Source organism: Dermochelys coriacea, chromosome 28 (assembly GCF_009764565.3).
Source record: "Dermochelys coriacea isolate rDerCor1 chromosome 28, rDerCor1.pri.v4, whole genome shotgun sequence".
NCBI classification, from domain to species: Eukaryota; Metazoa; Chordata; order Testudines; family Dermochelyidae; genus Dermochelys; species Dermochelys coriacea.
The window spans coordinates 2,318,115-2,331,464 of record NC_050095.1 but is presented as its reverse complement, the minus strand read 5'-3'; the positions used below and the strand labels follow the sequence as shown (position 1 = coordinate 2,331,464).

Here is a 13,350-nt window from a genome sequence, read left to right as displayed (position 1 = left end):
TTTTCTTTCTCCCCCCACCCCATGTTCCCCTGGCGCTTCTCATTCCTCCTGATAACGACACTGGGAGACAGCACCAGCTTCACCACTAGAGAGAATACAGGGGGAACCAATGCCCCACATCAGTTTTCTACAGACAGACCCTGTGGGCCCAAGTTGGAGGGGTATCTCTGTAGGGGTATATTCTGTAGGCAGGGCCCTATTCCCATGGGGTGAGCCTGGGTACCCTACTCATAGACACCCTCAGGTAATCTTTGCAACCCCCATCCCGGGAACTCCAGCAGTATTTCCCGATTTCCCCCCCTACCCAGCCCACAGCTGTGTGAGCCTGGGAAAGCCTGCCAGGGGTGTGTGTGTCAATTCCCCTCCTTTCATCCAGCAGATGAAAGTGACAAAATTGCTCCAAAGCACCGTCTCGACATGTGAAGCCATCAAGGGAGGCAGGGAGGGGTATCATTTGCTATAGATCAAAAGGGGCTGTTTGTCCCCCCCAGCCCTTGGTTCATCTCCCCCCCCCAAAAACAACACAACTTTTCATAGGTCTATCTGGTCCTGTCCCCCCCACTGACCCCACCCCCAGATCTTTACAGGATGTGATATAATGACCGGTAATATCGATATCCTGACACAACCTGCCCCCCTTCACCACCCAGGGAATTTTTCTGAATTAATGCCAGGTGGGTTTGGAGCAATCCTCACTGTGAGTGAGTGAGAAACAAAGGAAAGAAGGAAGGAAGAGGGAGGAAAGGAAGGAAGGAAGGAAGGAAGAAAAAAGAGAAATCTAAAAGCAAGCAAGCCAGCAAGAAAGTGCAGGCGTAGAGGGAGAGGCAGAGGGGCAGGGTGTGAGGAAGGAAGGAAGAAAGAAGAGGAGGAAAAGGGGAAGACAAGAGCCAGCCCCCGGCTCTCACTCAGCGCAGCCTCTGAGATTCAAACTCTTCCTTGTGGCCGGCCCGCGTGGCCCGTTCCCCGGGTCTGCAAAGGGGCGCGGGCGGGAAATGGGGGCAGGCAAAAGGCCTCCACGTCTTGCATTGGCCGGGAATCGAACCCGGGCCTCCCGCGTGGCAGGCGAGAATTTCTAACCACTGAACCACCAATGCTACCACCCCCTGCCGGCCTCCACCTCCTTCCCTTTACACAGCTTCCCCACAGCCGCCGCCTCCAGCTCTTCCACAGCTCTGCCTTCAGGGCACACAACACACTGCCTCCTCTGATGATGCTCCCCTCCCTCTGGGTAATCATCAAGTGATCCATTCTCTGTTTCCCAGATTCCCGCTTCTGGCAAACAGAAGCTGGGGACACCATCCCACCATAAACATCTCCCTCTTACTCTCACAGGTATTATGGAGCACACAGCAAGCAGCAATAACAATGTTGGTTGCACTGATGTCTAACCCAGTCAGCAAACAGCACCAGCATGCTTTTAAACATCCAAAGGCACATTCTACCACCATTCTGAACTTGCTCAGCCTATAGTTGAACTGCTCCTTACTACTGTCCAGGCTGTTTGTGTATGGCTTCATGAGCCATGGGAGCAAGGGGTAGGCTGGGTCCCCAAGGATAATTATTGGCATTTCAACATCCTCGATAGTAATTTTGTAGTCTGTGAAGTAAGTCCCTTCTTGCAGCTGCTCAAACAGCCCGGAGTTCCTAAATTTGCGAGCGTCATGCACCTTTCCCGGCCTCCCACGTTGATGTTGGTGAAACATCCCTTGTGATCCACCAGTGCTTGCAGCACCATTGAGAAGTACCCCTTGCGGTTTATGTACTGGTTGGTAAGGTGCTCCAGTGCCAAGATAGGGATATGGGTTCTGTCTATCACCCCACCAGAGTTAGGGAATCCCATTGCAGCAAAGCCATCCAATATGACCTGCACATTTCCCAGAGTCACTACCCTTGGTAGCAGCAGCTTAGTGATTGTGTTGGCTGCTTGGATCACAGCAACCCTCACAGTAGACTTGCCCACTCCAAATTGATTCCCGACTGACCGGTAGCATTTGGGAGTTGCAAGCTTCCAAAGGGCTGTCGCCACTCGCTTCTCAACTGTCAGGGCAGCTCTCATCTTGGTATTCCTGCACTTCAGGGTGGGGGAAAGCAACTTACAGAGTTCCAGGAAAGTGGCCTTATGCATGCAAAAGTTTCACTGCCACTGGGAATCATCCCAGACCTGCAACACTATGCGGTCCCACCAGTCTGTGCTTGTTTGCCTGGCCCAGAATCGGCGTCCCACTGTATCAACCAGCCCCACTGCAGCCATGATGTCCCAATTGCTACAGCCTGTGCTTTCAGGAATGTCTGTGTCCATGTCCTCATCAAAATCCTCCTCGTGCTGGTATCTCTTAGCCCGGTTCTGCATATACTCCAGGATAATGTGAGAGGTGTTTACAGTGCTCACAACAGCAGCAGTGACAGTGAGCTGAGCGGGCTCCATGCTTACTGTGGTATGGCGTCTCCACGGAAAAAAGGTGCGAAACGATTGTCTGTCGTTGCTTTCATGGAGGAAGGGGTGACTGATGACGTACCCAAAACCACCCGCAACAATGTTTTTTCCCCATCAGGCATTGGGAGCTTAACCCAGAATTCCAATGGGTGGCGGGAACTGTGGGATAACTACCCACAGTGCACTGCTCTGTAAGTCGACACTAGCCACGGTAGTGAGGACGCACTCTGCTGACTTAATGCGCTTAGTGTGGACATATGCAATCAACTGTCTAAAATCAATTTCTAAAAATTGACGTCTATAAAATTGACCTAATTTTGTAGTGTAGACATACTTAATGGTTAAAAACTGTCAGGGCTGGGGCGAGGGGTGTCCCCCTCCATTTGAGAGGTCCCCCAAAATGATGGAGGCTGAATTTGAGTGATCCATCCCCTGTTGTCCAGTCTCAGCATCTGGCAGACAGAAATTTGTGGGACACTCTGGCCAGCTTGGCTAATAGCCATTGATGGACCTATCCTCCAGGAACTTATATATATATTTGAACCCACTTATATTTCTCGTCTTCATAACGTCCCTTGGCAACTCAGGGGTGGCGCCTGCCATCAATATGGCAGGAAGCCATGCACCCACCCCAGTGCCCACCGCCCCTACACATGGCATCAATATACAGGGCTTGAGGTGAACTGCTGGGTGGAGAGGTAGTAGCGGGGTGAGGGACGCTGTAGGACCAGGAGCATCTGTCAAGCTGCCCATCCCTGCGGCCCTGAACAGCTGAGCAGAGATTAAAAAGTCTGGGGCTTTTCTCCTGGGAACTGAGACAACCAAGAGGAGATATGACAGAGGTCTATAAAATCGTGACCGGCGTGGAGAAAGTGAACATTATTTACTCCATCACATTACACAAAAAGCTGGGGTCACCCAATGAAATTAATAGGCAGCAGATATAAAACAATCAAAAGGAAGTATTTCTTCACACAACCTGTGGAACTCCTTGCCAGGGGATGTTGTGAAGGGCCATTCATAGAACTGGGTTCAAAAAAGAGTTAGAGACATTCAGGAAGAAGAGATCCAGCTATTAGCCAAGATGGGCAGGGAGGCAACCCCATGCTCTGAGTGTCCCTAGCCTCTGTTTGCCAAAAGCTAGGAATGGGTGACAGGGGATGGATCACTCGATGATGATCTGTTCTGCTCCCTCTGGGGCCCTTGGCATTGGCCACTGTCAGAAGACAGGATACTGGGCTAGATGGACGTTTGGTCTGACCCAGAATTGCCAATCTTATGACCCCTCCACCACTTCCTCCCCCCAACCCTCCAGGGCCTGCTGAATTGGGATCCTGCATCCACCCCTGATTCTAACCCTTCTTATTAGTTGAAGGCCAGGTGTCGTGTCATGTCATCAGCATTGGTGTCCCTTCTTCGATTGCACCATGCAATAAAGGCAGCATCATTTACATGACTCATTGTGTTGTCTTGCTCTGTGGCATGTGTTTTTCTCCTTGGTGCCCGGCACTCTTCTGTGTCTCGCATCGTTCTGTGCCTTCATTATCGGTTTGGGTGTAATGCTGTTGTGCAGAGATGTGTTACGGGGGAAGGTTATTTGTCAAGCGATACATAATTCATCGCTCACATGTTCTCGTGTCCCTTTTCGTTTGACGTCTTTCACCATTCCTGCTCACGAAAGAGCATGTGTTACAGTGATTGCATTTGATTATCATAATTTTGGAGTGACGGGGGAGCCTGAGTGATTTCAGTTAAAGCTATTTGCCACCGGGCCCCCCATGTCTCTCAGAATGTTGGGAATCATTAAGAAAGGGACAGAAAATAAGACAGAAAAAATAATATATAAATATATATAAACACATCCACATCTTGAATACTGTGTGCAGATGTGGTCAGCCCATCTCATAAAAGATATATTTGGAATTGGAAAAGGTTCAGAAAAGGGCAACAAAAATGATTAGGGGCTTGGAATGGCTTCCGTATGGGGACAGATTAATAAGACTGGGGCTTTTCAGCTTGGAAAAGAGACGACTAAGGGGGGATATGATAGAGGTCTATAAAATCAAGATGGGTGTGGAGAAAGTAAATAAGGAAGTGTTATTTATTCCTTCTCATAACACTAGAACTAGGGGTCACCCAATGAAATTAATGGTCAGCAGGTTTGAAACGAACAAAAGGAAGTATTTCTTCGCACAACGCACAGTCAACCTGTGGAACTCCTTGCCAGAGGATGTTGTTGTGAAGGCCAAGACTATAACAAGGTTCACAAAAAAACTAGATAAGTTCCTGGAGGATAGATCCATCAATGGCTATTAGCCAGGATGGTCAGGGATGGTGTCCCTAGCTTCTGTTTGCCAGAAGCTGGGAATGGGCAACAGAGAATGGATCACTTGATGATTACCCAGAGGAGGGGAGCATCATCAGAGGAGGCAGTGTGTTGTGTGCCCTGAAGGCAGAGCTGTGGAAGAGCTGGAGGGCGGCGGCTGTGGGAAGCTGTGTAAAGGGAAGGAGGTGGAGGCCGGCAGGGGCGGTAGCATTGGTGGTTCAGTGGTAGAATTCTCGCCTGCCACGCGGGAGGCCCGGGTTCGATTCCCGGCCAATGCAAGACGTGGAGCCTTTTGCCTGCCCCCATTTCCAGCCCGCGCCCCTTTTGCAGACCCGGGGAACGGGCCACGCGGGGCCGGGCCACAAGGAAGAGTTTGAATCTCAGAGGCTGGCTGAGTGAAGCCGGGGGCTTGCTCTTGTCTTCCCCTTTTCCTTCCTCTTCTCCTTCCTCTTCCTCACACCCTGCCCCTCTGCCTCTCCCTCTACGCCTGCACTTTCTTGCTGGCTTGCTTGCTTTTAGATTTTCTCTTTTTTCTTCCTTCCTTCCTTCCTTCCTTTCCTCCCTCCTTCCTTCCTTCTTTCCTTTGTTTCTCACTCACTCACAGTGACAGGATTGCTCCAAACCCACCTTGGCATTAATTCAGAAAAATTCCTGGGTGGTGAAGGGGGGCAGGTTGTGTCAGGATATCGATATTACCGGTCATTATATCACATCCTGTAAAGATCTGGGGGTGGGGGTCAGTGGGGGGGGACAGGACCAGATAGACCTATGAAAAGTTGTTGTTGTTTTTGGGGGGGGGGGGAGATGAACCAAGGGCTGGGGGGGACAAATAGCCCCCTTTTGATCTATAGCAAATGATACCCCCCCCTGCCTCCCTTGATGGCTTCACATGTCGAGACGGGTGCTTTGGAGCAATTTTGTCACTTTCATCTGCTGGATGAAAGGAGGGGAATTGACACACACACCCCTGGCAGGCTTTCCCAGGCTCACACAGCTGTGGGCTGGGGTAGGGGGGGAAATCGGGAAACTACTGCTGGAGTTCCCGGGATGGGGGGTTGCAAAGATTACCTGAGGGTGTCTATGAGTAGGGTACCCAGGCTCACCCCATGGGAATAGGGCCCTGCCCTACATGAATATCCCCTACAGAGATACCCCCTCCAACTTGGGCCCACAGGGTCTGGCTGTAGAAACTTGATGTGGGGCATTGGTTCCCCCCTGTATTCTCTCTAGTGGTGAAAGCTGGTGCTGTCTCCCAGTGTCGTTATCAGGAGGAATGAGAAGGCCAGGGGGACATGGGGTTGGGGGGAGAAAGAAAAAGACAAAAAAGGGGGACAGTGGGAAAGAGAAAAATTTTAAAATGGGAGAGAAAGAGGAAAAAAGAAAGTGGAAAAGGTTTAGAAAGAAAGAAAGAAAGAAAGAAAGAAAGAAAGAAAGAAAGAAAGAAAGAAAGAAAGAAAGAAAGAGTACTCCGGGCTGTTGGAGCAGCTGCAAGAAGAGACTTACTTCCCAGATCACAAAATTACCATTGGGGATGTTGAAATGCCAATAATTATCCTTGGGGACCTACCTATCCCAGCCTACCCCTTGCTCCCGTGGCTCATGAAGCCTTACACAGGCAGCCTGGACAGTAGTAAGGAGCAGTTCAACTATAGGCTGAGCAAGTTCAGAATGGTGATAAAATGTGCCTTTGGATGTTTAAAAGCGTGCTGGTGCTGTTTGCTGACTGGGTTAGACGTCAGCGCAACCAACATTGTTATTGCTGCTTGCTGTGTGCTCCATAATACCTGTGAGAGTAAGGGGGAGATGTTTATGGTGGGGTGAGAGGTTGAGGCAAATCACCTGGCATCCAATTTTGAGCAGCCAGACACCAGGGCGATTAGAAGAGCATAGCTAGGCAAGCTGCGCATCAGAGAGGTTTTGAAAACCAGTTTCATGACTGGCTAGGCTACGGTGTGTTTCTTCTTGATGCAAACCCACCCCCCTTGGTTGATTTTAATTCCCTGTAACAAAACCACCCTCCCTCCCGCCTTCAAAATAAAGTAACTATTGTTTTGAAGCCATGCATTCTCTCTTTATTAATTAAAAAAAAGTGAGATAACTGACAAGATAGTCCAGGTGAGGTGGGGTGGGGTGCGGTGGGGGAAGAGGGAAGGACACGGCCACATTGCTTTTTGTATCCACACTACAAATCAGACTGTTTGAATGACAGCCTTCTGTTGTTTGAGCCATCCTCTGGAGTGCACTGGCTGGGTGCCCGGAGCCTCCCCACCTGCGTTCTTGGGCATTTGGGTGAGGAGGCTATGGAACTCGGGAAGGAGGGCAGGCGGTTATACAATGGATGCAGTGGGGGTCTGTACTCCTGTTGGCTTTCCTGCAGCTCCACCAGATGCTTCATCATGTCCGTTTGCTCTCCCATTAGCCTCAGCATCGCCTCCTGCCTCTGCGCTTCATGCTCACGTAATGCTTTCCTGGCCTCTAACACTGAATGCCTCCATGCATTTGGCTGTGCCCTGTCAGTGCGGGAGGACTGCATGAGCTTGGCAAACACGGCGTCGCAAGTGCGTTTTTTTCGCCTTCTAATCTGCGATAACCTCAGGAATGGAGATGATAGCGGGAGCATAGAAACATTTGCACCTGGGGGGAGATAAAAAGGGAGAGTAAAATTTAAGGTGATACATTTCTGAGAACAAAAGGGAGACTCTTTCACAGTGAATCAAGCAATTCACAGCAGATAGCACATGTGATTTAGGTACAAGGTCACAGTTTGCCTTTTATATTGAGTGCCTGCCAGTATGGTGACACATCAAACAGCTGAACAACAGAATTCAGTTTCCAGGCAGCCATGGTAAGACTCAGGGTATGCGGGGTTGGCTTCTTATGCATAACGTGTGGGAATGGTTTCAAACCGCAGCACCATCCTTTCCCATAGCAAGCAATGGGTTGGGTTTCACATTTAAAAGGAAGGGCTGCGGTTTTCAGGTGGATGTGCAGCACACACCTCCCCCCACCCCACCATGTGGCTATGCTCCGGGATGATCCCTTTTAGCCAAGCGCAAACAGCCCAGCATGAATAGTGTCCTTTTCCTGTTCCCTTACAAAAATTCCCCTATTTCAATCAGGTGACCATGAATGATATCACTCTCCTGAGGCTATCACAGAAAGACATAGACCAAAGGTTGCTTGAATGCGACCAAAACCCAGGACCATTTGCTGCCATGCTTTGTGCTGCAGAGATTCCAGACCACTTGCTACTGGCTTGGCGTGGTAAAGTGTCCTACCGTGGAGGAGAAAATAAGGCAGCCCTCCCCAGAAACCTTCTGCAAAGGCTTTCAGAGTACCTCCAGGAGAGCTTCATGGAGTGTCCCTGGAGGGTTCCCGCTCTATCCCCAGACATGTGAACAGACTTTTCCCTTAGCTGTACCAACTCTTCAGGGCAAATCAAATATTAAACTCTATTGCTTTTAAACCCTGTACTGTAGTTACAAAGGTGCACTCACCAGAGGTGTCGTCTCTGGCTTCAGGGTCGGGGATCCCGCCTTGGGAGGGTATTGGCTCCAGGGTGTTATGAAAAGGTCCTGGCTGCCGGGGAGAACGGATTCACCGCGTGCCTGCTGCTCGTTCTCCTCCTCGTCCTCTTCCTCCTCCACAAAACCCTGCTCCCTGTTGCGTGAGACTCCCCCCTTGCAGGTGTCCAGGGACAGTGGTGGGGTAGTTGAAAGTGCTGTCCAGAGCGGTGACACTGGGATAGGTCGCGGAGGCCAATACCGTCGGTTTGCTTCCGCACGACCCCAAATTCGACCCAGCAAGGTCGATTTTAGCGCTACTCCCCTGGCCGGGGAGGAGTCCAGCGGTGTATTTTAAGAGCCCTTTAGGTGGACGGCACGGGGTTGGTTGTGTGGACGCAGTCATTTAAAAATCGACCTACCGCGTCTCAATTCAACCTATCCTGGTCGTAGAGAGCAGGCCACCGTGTTTGCTGTATGTAGCCCTTGCTCTGTTCCCATTTCCTGCTGCTGTGTGCCTGTCTCTGTCTCTCTGTCACACAGAGAGATAGAGAGAGAGCCCCAGAGATACCCACAGAGAGACGCTGTTCCTGGGGGGACAGCCCAGAGGAGGGGAGCATCATCAGAGGAGGCAGTGTGTTGTGTGCCCTGAAGGCAGAGCTGTGGAAGAGCTGGAGGGCGGCGGCTGTGGGAAGCTGTGTAAAGGGAAGGAGGTGGAGGCCGGCAGGGGCGGTAGCATTGGTGGTTCAGTGGTAGAATTCTCGCCTGCCACGCGGGAGGCCCGGGTTCGATTCCCGGCCAATGCAAGACGTGGAGCCTTTTGCCTGCCCCCATTTCCCGCCCGCGCCCCTTTTGCAGACCCGGGGAACGGGCCACGCGGGGCCGGGCCACAAGGAAGAGTTTGAATCTCAGAGGCTGGCTGAGTGAAGCCGGGGGCTGGCTCTTGTCTTCCCCTTTTCCTTCCTCTTCTCCTTCCTCTTCCTCACACCCTGCCCCTCTGCCTCTCCCTCTACGCCTGCACTTTCTTGCTGGCTTGCTTGCTTTTAGATTTTCTCTTTTTTCTTCCTTCCTTCCTTCCTTCCTTCCTTTCCTCCCTCCTTCCTTCCTTCTTTCCTTTGTTTCTCACTCACTCACAGTGACAGGATTGCTCCAAACCCACCTAGGCATTAATTCAGAAAAATTCCTGGGTGGTGAAGGGGGGCAGGTTGTGTCAGGATATCGATATTACCGGTCATTATATCACATCCTGTAAAGATCTGGGGGTGGGGGTCAGTGGGGGGGGGACAGGACCAGATAGACCTATGAAAAGTTGTTGTTGTTTTTGGGGGGGGGGAGATGAACCAAGGGCTGGGGGGGACAAACAGCCCCCTTTTGATCTATAGCAAATGATACCCCTCCCTGCCTCCCTTGATGGCTTCACATGTCGAGACGGGTGCTTTGGAGCAATTTTGTCACTTTCATCTGCTGGATGAAAGGAGGGGAATTGACACACACACCCCTGGCAGGCTTTCCCAGGCTCACACAGCTGTGGGCTGGGGTAGGGGGGGAAATCGGGAAACTACTGCTGGAGTTCCCGGGATGGGGGGTTGCAAAGATTACCTGAGGGTGTCTATGAGTAGGGTACCCAGGCTCACCCCATGGGAATAGGGCCCTGCCCTACATGAATATCCCCTACAGAGATACCCCCTCCAACTTGGGCCCACAGGGTCTGGCTGTAGAAACTTGATGTGGGGCATTGGTTCCCCCCTGTATTCTCTCTACTGGTGAAACCTGGTGCTGTCTCCTGGTATCGTTATCAGGATGAATGAGAAGGCCAGGGGGACATGGGGTTGGGGGAAGAAAAAAAAAGACAAAAAAGTGGGACATTGGGAAAGAGAAAAATTAAAAATAAGAAAGAAAGAAAGAAAGAAAGAAAGAAAGAAAGAAAGAAAGAAAGAAAGAAAGAAAGAAAGAAAGAAAGAGAAAATTAAAAGGAAAAAAAGAGGAAAACTGAGAAGGAAAGAAAGAAAACAAAACTGTAGGATAAGTGGAACCAGACAGTGAGATTTAAACATCCTTTGTAACTAATAAAATTCACAGCCTGTAATTTGGTGTTGACCTTGTCTTTGACTCTCTCCTGGAAACAGCTGACGTTATGGGGTGTACAAACTGGAAATCAGGAGAGAATATAAATCTGAACATTGTACTTATGCAGCCCAGGTGTTACCTTCTTCTCCTAAAGGGGACGAGGGCTTCTTTGCACCAGAGAAAAGATATTTGGGGGATTCCCATTGGATTGGGGATGCTGGTGTCGCTGGTATCAATTGGGCTGGGGTTAGGCTAAGCGGAGGGGGTCTAAGGTATTTGATGCATCGGAGCATGTGGGTGATGGAAGGAAAACCAGCTCCCACCAGCCTTATTCCAATCAAGTTTTCCTCAGGAAGTAATTGATGGGAGGGAAGCAGGGCCAGCCTTAGGAAAAATGGCACTCTGGGTGAACTTGTACTTTGGTATCCCCAGGCCCCTGCTGCCACCCCATCCATCCCAACTCATCCCCTCTGGCCCCTGTTGTTTCCCCCGGCCCCTCCACACCCGCCCCCATTGCCTCCCCCCTCATTGCCATGAGCATTCCAGGCTCACCATGCTCCTTGCCTCTTGACCACAGTACCGTGCCCCCTCCGATGACTTGGGTTGTCACCCATATGGTCTACCCATGGCGGGAGAGGGGAGAAAGATTTTAGGCCTGTTAGATCTTTCCGTGTGTTTCTCACTGGTTGGGGGTGGTGAGGGAGAGAAACGGACCAGGGAGGCAAAGAGCCTTGACCGAAATCACCCAGACTCCCCCTCCCTACCCCCAAAAATGATGATGAGAATAATAAGAGAACGTGGCTGTAGCAGCCAGCTGAGAAGCTTGGAGAAATGGGAGCCCTGCGGGGACGTGGGAGGCCCCAGGCCTGCGTCACACAGAAAGGCAGCGAGATGGGAAACCAGGCTGGTATAAGACGGGCCAAACAGACTTAGCCACCCTGAGTAATGACAACCAGGACACGTGGCGCAAAGTCGGCTGCATCATGGACAATTGCCCAATTTAGGGTCATCCTAGAGGTGAATGGCTGCCATTCCCATGGCTATCCCCTGGGCTCTGGGCTGGATAGATGCAGGGTATTTATGGGAAAGGGTGAATGGATGGATGAATAGAGGGGGCACAGGGATGGATAGATGGAGGGGTTTATGGGAATGGGAGCATAGATGGATGGATAGAGGGGGTACAGGGATGGATAGATGGAGAGGTTTATGGGAATGGGAGCATAGATGGATGGATAGAGGGGGTACAGGGATGGATAGATGGAGAGGTTTATGGGAATGGGAGCATGGATGGATGGATAGAGGGGGTACAGGGATGGATAGATGGAGGGGTTTATGGGAATGGGAGCGTGGATGGATGGATAGAGGGGGTACAGGGATGGATAGATGGAGAGGTTTATGGGAATGGGAGCATGGATGGATGGATAGAGGGGGTACAGGGATGGATAGGTAGAGGGTGTTTATGGGAATGGGAGCATGGATGGATGGATAGAGGGGGTACAGGGATGGATAGGTAGAGGGTGTTTATGGGAATGGGAGCATGGATGGATGGATAGAGGGGGTACAGGGATGGATAGGTAGAGGGTGTTTATGGGAATGGGAGCATGGATGGATTGATGGGGTTTGTGGGGATGGATAGATAGAGGGTGTGGGAACCTTAAGAGCCAATCGGTGTCCTGCCATCACTTTCGCGGTTTGGCTCATGCCAGATAGGGTGAGCAGATGCCCTGATATTAAGGGGACCGTCCCTATATAAGGGGCTTTGTTTTATATAGGCAATGAAACCCTCCCCATCCCTGGATTTTCCACCCTTGCTCTCTGGTCACCCCCATCGCCGTGGGAAAGAAGAATGAGAGCGGAGGGTGGACATCGCTGTTGACTCTCTGCCGGGGATGCACGATCTTGGGGAAAGTAGAAAAACGAATCAAAAATTGCCTCTTTGCATTGGCCGGGAATCGAACCCGGGCCTCCCGCGTGGCAGGCGAGAATTCTACCACTGAACCACCAATGCAGCCGCGCGAGCCCTTCCTCGCCTGCCTAGCCCCTGTTGCAGATGTTTCAACATCTGGTTCCCCGCTGCTGCCCCAGTTCTCCGCTTTCAATACACAGGGTTGTGCTACCAGCTCCGCCGCCCCCCACCCCCAACATCTGCCCCAGCCAGCGGGAGAGGGGGCCCCGGGTAAGGGAGAAACATCCCCCAGAGAAGGGCTGGGGGGCAAGGAGAACGTTACGCGGGGTTAGAACCTAGATCCATCGATTTAGCTCACAAGAGTTTCTTCCTGGATCTTTTTTTATAACCCCACTACCTGTCTACCCACACATCCTCAGCCACCCATACACCCTCGCTACCTGTCTACCCACACATCCTCAGCCCCCCACCCATCGCCATCCACCCCCACTACTATAGAATCATAGACTATCAGGGTTGGAAGGGACCTCAGGAGGTCATCTAGTCCCACCCCCTGCTCAAAGCAGGACCAATCCCCAATTTTTGCCCCATATCCCTAAATGGCCCCCCCCAAGGATTGAACTCACAACTCTGGGTTTAGCAGGCCAAATCTCAAACCACTGAGCTATCCCTCCCCCTATACCCACGCATCCTCAGCCCCACATACACCCATCCCCATCCACCCCCACGACCTATCTACCCACACATCCTCAGCCCCCCATACACCCTCGCTAACTGTCTACTCACACATCCTCAGGCCCCCCATCCACCCAGCCCCACCCAGCCCCGCTACCTGTCTATCCACACATCCTCAGGCCCCCTCTTTCAAGCCATCCATGCACCCTTTCCCATAAACCGCCTCTATCTACCCATCCCCCTACACACCCTCTCTCTATCCATCCCCATATACCTCCCTCTCTCTGTCTATCCACCCATGACCCCCATACACATCATCTCCCCAGCCCTGCATCCCAGACTATCCATGCTCCCTTCTGTTCTCCAGGTGTCAGAGCTGGGGTAGACCCCCCCACAACCCCCGCCTGCAGTTAGCAGATGGATCCATCCGTTTCAGGCA

General features: G+C 51.5%; 1 long non-coding RNA gene and 4 other non-coding genes across 5 annotated transcripts; 2 read left to right on the top strand and 3 right to left on the bottom strand.

The window, feature by feature from the left end:
* Nucleotides 1-1,021: 1,021 nt before the first annotated feature.
* On the bottom strand, nucleotides 1,022-1,094 carry TRNAG-GCC. The gene has a single exon. It is a non-coding gene; the product is annotated as a tRNA-Gly (tRNA).
* A 3,873-nt stretch (nucleotides 1,095-4,967) lies between these two features.
* On the top strand, nucleotides 4,968-5,038 carry TRNAG-GCC. Its single transcript has one exon. It is a non-coding gene; the product is annotated as a tRNA-Gly (tRNA).
* Nucleotides 5,039-6,804: 1,766 nt separating this feature from the next.
* On the bottom strand, nucleotides 6,805-8,977 carry LOC122457714. The gene is made up of 2 exons (XR_006277387.1): nucleotides 8,258-8,977; nucleotides 6,805-7,394 (listed from the first exon to the last, which is right to left on the bottom strand). It is a non-coding gene; the product is annotated as an uncharacterized LOC122457714 (long non-coding RNA).
* Nucleotides 8,978-8,998: 21 nt separating this feature from the next.
* On the top strand, nucleotides 8,999-9,069 carry TRNAG-GCC. The gene has a single exon. It is a non-coding gene; the product is annotated as a tRNA-Gly (tRNA).
* Nucleotides 9,070-12,267: 3,198 nt separating this feature from the next.
* Nucleotides 12,268-12,338, bottom strand: TRNAG-GCC. The gene has a single exon. It is a non-coding gene; the product is annotated as a tRNA-Gly (tRNA).
* Between the last annotated feature and the right edge of the window lie 1,012 nt (nucleotides 12,339-13,350).